Source organism: Convolutriloba macropyga, unplaced genomic scaffold (assembly GCF_964194025.1).
Source record: "Convolutriloba macropyga unplaced genomic scaffold, txConMacr16.3 SCAFFOLD_6479, whole genome shotgun sequence".
NCBI lineage: Eukaryota > Metazoa > Xenacoelomorpha > Acoela > Convolutidae > Convolutriloba > Convolutriloba macropyga.
In genome coordinates this window covers 2,633-11,417 of record NW_027452939.1, presented here as the reverse complement: position 1 = coordinate 11,417, position 8,785 = coordinate 2,633, and the positions used below count along the sequence as shown (strand labels likewise).

The window sequence follows — 8,785 nt, the reverse complement described above, 5'->3', positions numbered from 1 at the left end:
CCTACACATGAATATCATTTTTGAGCTGGTGAGGCTCTTTTTCTCTAATCTAACTTGCGTTAGATATTGATATTCATGGTTGGGTATAGGCCACGAGCTCTAGTGCCATCCATTTTCAGGGCTGATTGATTCGGCAGGTGAGTTGTTACACACTCCTTAGCGGATTTCAACTTCCATGACCACCGTTCCTGCTGTCAGTATCAATCAACACCTTTTGTGGTGACTCATGAGCAAGTAGTTAGGCGCCTTAACCCAACTTTTGGTTCATCCCACATCGCCGGTTCTGCTTACCCAAAAGCGGCCCACAAAAAGCTTGCATTCATAGTCCAAGTGCAATTAAGTCACAAGGACATCTCACCGATTTATAGTTTGAGAATAGGTGAAGGAAAAATTTTCCCCCATTCCTCTAATCATTCGCTTTAACCGATGAAATTGCTTTGCGAAGATTTTTCAATCTTGCTCAAGCTTTTGCTATCCTGAGGGAAACTTCGGAGGAAACCAGCTACTAGATGGTTCGATTAGTCTTTCGCCCCTATGCTCAGGTCAGACGATCGATTTGCACGTCAGAACCGCTTCGGGCTTCCACCATGGTTTCCCGTGGCTTCGCCCTGCCCAAGCATAGATCACCATCTTTCGGGTCGTGTGCTACTTGCTCTGGATCAGTCATGCAATAAGAGCAAAACCGTCCGTGGTTGCGGGACACCGAATCGGCGCCCTCACCACACAAAGTAGTGCAATTCATAAAAATTACACTGTTCACTTTCATTTCGCGTGTGCGCTTTCAATGAGCGACAACACTTGCAAGCAACTCACACTCCTTGGTCCGTGTTTCAAGACGGGCTGTAGAGAGCATTGAATAGGAAGTTGAGGTCAGACAGGCAATCAAGATCAATTTATCTCATTTTGTTTAGAATCAACAAGAAGAATTCCGAGGAAAACTTCTGCTCGATTCATTAACAAGATTTGCCAAAAGACGACAACTACACTACTCGGTAGCCGAGAATATAATATCAAGGCATTGAGTATGGTAACGCTCACTCCAGTTCCCCTTCAACAGTTTCACGTACTTTTCACTCTCTCTTCAGAGTGCTTTTCAACTTTCCCTCACGGTACTTGTTTACTATCGGTCTCGCTTTATAATTAGCTTTTGGAGAGACATATCTCCAGCTTCGAGTTGCACTTTCAAACAACTCTACTCATAGGAATGAGCCATTATGACTGGTATCGAAAATGACCTTTACAGGATTTTCACCTTCTTTGATGCTACTTTCCAGTAGACATCAGGACAAATTCACCAGTCTAGCATCAAACCATACCGGACACCGAGAAATGTTGCCATTTCTCTTCCCGATGAGCTTTTCCCTGTTCATTCGCCATTACTAAGGGATTCTCAGTTGATTTCTTTTCCTCCCCTTACTGATATGCTTAAGTTAAGGGGGTTCTCTCGCCCAATTCAGGTTATGTAGTTGATTGTCTCTTAATTGGTTCACTGACCAATATGAGACAGAAACCGATTCAGCAGTTTTGTTCGCTACTACTATCAAACACAGGTCGAAGTTTCCATTCAGTCATTAATTCCAACTTTCAAATGTTGTTGTTTCAGCTTTCGCTTACTAGAAGCAACATAATACTCGCTGCAATACAGACCTCGGGAAACCCTCACCGTGAATAAGGTTCACTCACATATTTCACTACATTTTGCGTGGGATTGGAGATGAGGCTACTCGTTCTTGCTCAGTACTAGGCTGAAAATTAACGAAACTTCGTTACAAACGTTCACATGTTGATGTTTCCGCTTTCGCGTACTCGAAACAACATAATACTAGTCTTTGTAATTTAGTTTCATAATTTCAACTGTTCTCATGCAGAATTTTTGCTCATTCTTATCCCAAATTTTGACCTGGCTACTAGTTACACTCCTTGTACTTATTGCAAAATGACCACAAATTTCAACAGCTTTCACATGTTGCTGTTTCGGCTTTCGCTTACTACAGTCAACATAATACTCGTTGCAAAATAAGTGCTCGGCATCTGCAATTTTCCAAAGACGAAGTTTCGCCAGTTCAATTTTCGCTCGCCAATTATGGCTACTAATTCACACGGTACTGAGCTCAACAACATTAAATTTGTTCAGCAAGACTTTCACATGTTGATGTTTTGGCTTTCGCCTACTAGAAGCAACATAATACTCGTCTTGTTAGCTCATTCAATGAGAATAGCTTTTCCCGTTGAGAATTTTTGCCTTCAATTGGCGTTGTAGTGAGTTTGGCTACTCAGATCACCAAATACTTGTGACAATTCGAACCAGAAATGTTTTCAATTTTCACATGCTGATGTTTCGGATTCAACCTACTAGAAGCAGCATAATACTTGTATTCAACAATTTCTGTATCAAATCCCAGTTTTCTCTGGTGCATCTTTGCCAAACTATTCCAAACTGCCTGAGTCTGAATACCAATTACAGGTACTAGTAAATGCACGTTACTAAGGACTATATAGTTCTAGGTTACTGTACACAACGACGTTCACATGTTGATGTTTCAGCTGCCGCTTACTAGAAACAACATAATACTTATCGTGCATACCTTTCCATAACTTGTCCTTTTCAGATGCATTAGTTTCCCTTTGTCTTGGCTTCTACAGTCAGACTGGCTACTAGTAACAGCACAGTACTAATCACATATCGTTCTACAGTTTGCAGACAACTTTCACATGTTGATGTTTCAGCTTTCGCCTACTAGAAACAACATAATACTCGCTGTATACATTTGTAGTTCTCTATGTAACTTTCATGTGAAGAAGTTTCGCCAGTCTTTTTGACTGTCTCAAATCTGAGTCATGCTTAGGCTACTAGTTGCTTCATAGTACTTATCGCCTCGAGATCATTGAACAAAACTTGATTTTCACATGTTGCTGTTTCAGCTTCCGCTTACTAGAAACAACATAATACTAGTCTCATTAAGTTCCGTCTCTTTGCAATTTTCTTATGAAGAAAATTCGCCATCACAATGACTCCAGCAGTTCTTGATCAAGGAATGCAATCATTGATCAGAATGCTATTATTTGAATCGGTTCTGCTTTAAGTGTTCCAATTTTATTGGAAGCACCAACAATAGAACATCAATGTGTTCAATCGAGAGTTATATAACCCTGAATCGGACGCAGTCAACAGCCGAAGCCGAGACCGCCTTTTGCGTTAGAGAGGTCGGTAAACAAATCTTGCGATTCATACCGAATTAACACATATAGCTGTGCTCCTCTTCGTAAAGCGAGCCAAGTGATCCCCTGTTGAAGGATGTATTTGGACCAATCTAGTAGCATTTGGTTTCCAACAAGCTCTCCCAAGTTAGCTTACTTATTGGGCTTTTCAACCAATTCGGTTGGCTACAAGCATCATCAAAGTACTAGCCACAGTTTGATCGCAAAATTCTACGACTTTCACATGTTGATGTTTCGGCTTGCGCTTAGCCTACTATAAGCAACATAATACTAGTCATATCATAGAGCGTGATCAGCTTGTGACGTTCTCATGATGAAGTTTCACCAACAGTGTCTCACTTCGAGCTTAAATCCAGCTACTAGTAACTACACAGTACTGACTGCAACGATAACTTTTATCTATACCTTTCACATGCTGCGCTTTCGGCCAGGGCCTACTAACGTCAACATAATACTCGATATAAACTTTTGTTCATGATGCAGCTTCCCCATGCAGAAGTTTCGCCTTCAAATGCTCTCTTGGCCATATGACGTAAGAAAAGGTTACTAGTAACATCACAGTACTAGCCACAGTTTGATTGCAAAATTCTACGACTTTCACATGTTGATGTTTCGGCTTGCGCTTAGCCTACTAGAAGCAACATAATACTAGTCATATCATAGAGCGTGATCAGCTTGTGACGTTCTCATGATGAAGTTTCACCAACAGTGTCTCATTTCGAGCTTAAATCCAGCTACTAGTAACTACACAGTACTGACTGCAACGCTAACTTTTATCTATACCTTTCACATGCTGCGCTTTCGGCCAGGGCCTACTAACGTCAACATAATACTCGATATAAACTTTTGTTCATGATGCAGCTTCCCCATGCAGAAGTTTCGCCTTCAAATGCTCTCTTGGCCATATGACGTAACACAAGGTTACTAGTAACATCACAGTACTAGCCACAATTTGATCGCAAAATTCTACGACTTTCACATGTTGATGTTTCGGCTTGCGCTTAGCCTACTAGAAGCAACATAATACTAGTCATATCATGGAGCGTGATCAGCTTGTGACGTTCTCATGATGAAGTTTCACCAACAGTGTCTCATTTCGAGCTTAAATCCAGCTACTAGTAACTACACAGTACTGACTGCAACGATAACTTTTATCTATACCTTTCACATGCTGCGCTTTCGGCCAGGGCCTACTAATGTCAACATAATACTCGATATAAACTTTTGTTCATGATGCAGCTTCCCCATGCAGAAGTTTCGCCTTCAAATGCTCTCTTGGCCATATGACGTAACACAAGGTTACTAGTAACATCACAGTACTAGCCACAATTTGATCGCAAAATTCTACGACTTTCACATGTTGATGTTTCGGCTTGCGCTTAGCCTACTAGAAGCAACATAATACTAGTCATATCATAGAGCTTGATCAGCTTGTGACATTCTCATGATGAAGTTTCACCAACAGTGTCTCATTTTGAGCTTAAATCCAGCTACTAGTAACTACACAGTACTGACTGCAACAATAACTTTTATCTATACCTTTCACATGCTGCGTTTTCGGCCAAGGCCTACTAACGTCAACATAATACTCGATATAAAATTTTGATCATGATGCAGCTTTCCCATGCAGAAGTTTCGCCTTCAAATGCTCTCTTGGCCATATGACGGAACACCAGGTTACTAGTAACATCACAGTACTAGCCACAGTTTGATTGCAAAATTCTACGACTTTCACATGTTGATGTTTCGGCTTGCGCTTAGCCTACTAGAAGCAACATAATACTAGTCATATCATAGAGCGTGATCAGCTTGTGACGTTCTCATGATGAAGTTTCACCAATAGTGTTTCATTCGAATTGGTTCTGCTTTAAGCTCTCCAATTGTTTTGGATGAACCAGTTTTGCCCTTCGAAGCCACTTTTGTGAGCTTTTGTGGGTCTTTACCAAGAGGATATACCTCAAGGCCTCTTTCAATTCCTTTAAGTTCTTTCAACTCCTTTACAGTTTCTAGGTTCACATAGCTGCAAACCTTATTTCTAGTTTTAAGTCTGGCCAACTTGGGGAGAGTTGGTGCAGACCGTGACCAATTCTAGTAGGATGCCACAACAAGAATGTGATCAACTTAGCTTGTCGATGAACCTGCCCCACATTCAAACAACTCTATCGCCTTTTCCTCGTATAGTTATATGCGAGGGCCTCTCATAGAGAGCGCTGTTAGCAACCTTTTCCACATAGACGATAAAGTTGTGAGTGTTTTGCACATGGCTGTTGTCATCACCACGTGACGAGTCAACTCAGCTTGACTCTCTACACTCCGACAAGCTTTGCACATACGCCTTTAGTTCAGTATGTGTCTTTAATCTGACTCCGGTGCCTCAAGCCGGAAAAATTGTCAGATTATGATCATTATCGGTTAGTCATCCCGATGCAAGATCGTATCGTACTGTCTTTGTCTACCTCCAGATTCCGAAGAACAGGAGGAGACTCTCCCAGACCTACATATCTGGGAGAATGTTCAGAGGGCGAGAAGCTGTGGATTACTCTCCCCTAAGAACTGACTAAACTTTACCCTCGTCCAAGGTAAGTTTATTTTAGCTAGCCTTCTATGTAAAGGATCTGAGGCTAAGCTGTGTTTTTTCGAGCCTTTGGCTCGGAGCAAGTTCAGTGGGCGCCCCGAGTAGCTCAACTCTTTCCCACTGAACAGCGCAACGCTCTGTCACTCGCTGGGATTTTTGCGTGTCGGTTCTAACCACGCGACTTGTGGACCTTTTTAGGCCTTTCTCATTCACAAGTCTATAGCTGGGCTTCTATAACCCAGCTTCTGAGATCTAGATAGCTGCAGTTCTGCTAGGCTGCTTTTGCTAACTAGTCTCCCTTTAAGCAGTCCCTTGCCATGACTGCTGAACTATGTATCCACACAAGTAGTTTTTGAGCTCGATACATAATTCGAGATTGGTTGCCAAGCAATCTCTAGCGACAGAGCGTCATGCGCACTACAGACATGGCCTCTACCAGCAGCCATGCCCGAAGGAATCAATCACTGATCCTTCCGCAGGTTCCCCTACGGAAACCTTGTTACGACTTTTACTTCCTCTAGACAATTAAGCTCGATCCGCTTCATCCCGTTGCCGGAGACCGAAGTCCCAACAGTAGGAATTTGCAATTCTTGCTTAACTATCCAATCAGTAGTAGCGACGGGCGGTGTGTACAAAGGGCAGGGACGTAATCCCTATGAGTTGTTGACTCATAAGTACCAGGAATTCCTGGTTCACGTCTGCAAGTTACAACAGACGATCCCCTTGAAGCGCTGTACTTTTCTCTGATTGCCCAGTCCATTTCGGACCAAGGGCTGAGTACTCAATCTAAAAGTACACAGTGTAGCGCGCGTGCAGTCCAGAACATCTAAGGGCATCACAGACCTGTTATAGCCTCACTTCATCTGCGGTATTTAATTCCGCATAGTTCCTCTAAGAAGTGTTTGAATTCACATATAGTGAATTTCATTATTTAGATGGAGAAGATCTCGTTCGTTATCGGAATTAACCAGACAGATCACTCCACTAACTAAGAACGGCCATGCACCACCGCCCATATAATCATGAAAGATATTCAATCTGTCAATCCTTAAGATGTCTGGACCGGGTGAGTTTTCCCGTGTTGAGTCAAATTAAGCCGCAGGCTCCACTCCTGGTGGTGCCCTTCCGTCAATTCCTTTAAGTTTCGATTTTGCAACCATACTTCCCCCGGAACCAATAAACTTTGGTTTCCCGGTTAATCTCTTGCCAAGTCAAGATCGACTTTGACAAATTGTAGGTTGGTATAGTTTATGGTCAGAATTACGAGGGTATCTAATCCTCTTCAATACTCTGACTTTCGTTCTTGATTAATGAAAACATTCTTGGCAAATGCTTTCGCAGTAGTTTGTCTTGCCACGATCCAAGAATTTCACCTCTAACGTAGCAATACAAATGCCCCCGTCTGTTCCTTTCAATCATTACCGCACTCAGCCAACCGGCATCAATCGAGTAGCGGGTCATTCTCCATTATTCCATGCTTTATTATTCGATCCCAAAGGATGCTTTGAACACTCTAATTTTCTCAGGGTGAAAACACCGTTTCCACAGTTCGTCACATTTAAGTGCAAACTATTTCTTCGATGCGAAGGATGAGCGGAACGAGTCAACAGATTTAACTGAAGACCATGTTGCCGTTCTACTCAAACAGATCCAACTATGAGCTTTTTAAACGCAGCAACTATTGCATACGCTTGTAGAGGCTGGTATTACCGCGGCTGCTGGCACCAGACTTGCCCTCTACTCGTTCATCAATGGAGCTTTTAAGTCCATTCCATTCTGATTACAAACCATAAAGGTTCATATCATTATTTCTAGTCACTACCTCCTCGTGCGGAGAGTGGGTAATTTGCGTGCCTGCTGCCTTCCTTGGATGTGGTAGCCGTTTCTAAGGCTCCCTCTCCGGAATCGAACCCTGATTCCCCGTTACCCGTCACAACCATGGTAGTCCGTTACACTACCATCATAGGTTGATAGGTCAGAAATTCGGAAGTTCCGTCCCCAAGCCGAAGCTATCTGGGATCTTTCAGTTACTAGGACTCATCACGGGATGTGTCTGTACTTAGCAAATCACCCGGTGTAGTCTTGTAAAAGTCTCCGACAGTGTCGGACAATCAGCATGCATTAGCTGCAGGGTTACCGCAGTTATTCATTTAGCTTGCAAATCAACTAATAGATAGTAACTGATTTAATGAGCCATTCGCGGTTCCACTTTTTCAAGCTTCGCTTGCACATGCATGGCTTAGTCTTTCAGACAAGCATATGGCAACTGACAGGATCAATCAGTTTAATTGTACTTTGAACAATCTTTCGATTTGTTCGAATTTAGAAAGACATAGCCTTGCGGCCTCGTCAATCTTGCTTTGAGCTTTTTAAATCACGAAGAGTTTCAATGCCTGCTTTGGCATGGCTACTAGTTACTACACAGTACTCTACACACTTAGAGTTACCCACGATTACACATTTCACATGCTGATGTTTCGGCTCGCGCGTACTAGAAACAGCATAATACTATGTGTACTGGTAGATAGCGCTCTGTGAGCATTTCCCATGAGCAGGTTTTGCCCTCCAAATCTCTGTTCTACTGTTACCAATACCGGCTAACAACTGTATCATACTAGGGAGAATTGACTCATGATTTAAAAACCAGATGTTCACATGTCGATGTTTCGGCTCTCGCCTACTAGAAACAACATAATACTAGTCTGTTAAAAATCTCAATCACGCCGCCTCTTCAGATACAGAAGTTTTACCTTTTATTGGTTAGAGAACAGCTTTCCAGCTGTCGACATGGTTACTAGTAACAACACCGTACTCAACACAAAAACTTTTCAACTTCACAACTTTCACATGCTGATGTTTCTGCTTTCGCATACTAGAAACAGCATAATACTTATTGTTTTGTCAAGTAATTTGTGTGTCTTTCCCATGTGAAGTTTCACCGGTCAACAATGTTTCCCTGACCAATTACGGCTACTAGTAGCTGTATAATAC

At 42.3% G+C, this 8,785-nt stretch overlaps 1 pseudogene; it reads right to left on the bottom strand.

The window, feature by feature from the left end:
* Nucleotides 1-3,145: 3,145 nt before the first annotated feature.
* Nucleotides 3,146-3,297, bottom strand: LOC142357915 (5.8S ribosomal RNA; annotated as a pseudogene).
* Between the last annotated feature and the right edge of the window lie 5,488 nt (nt 3,298-8,785).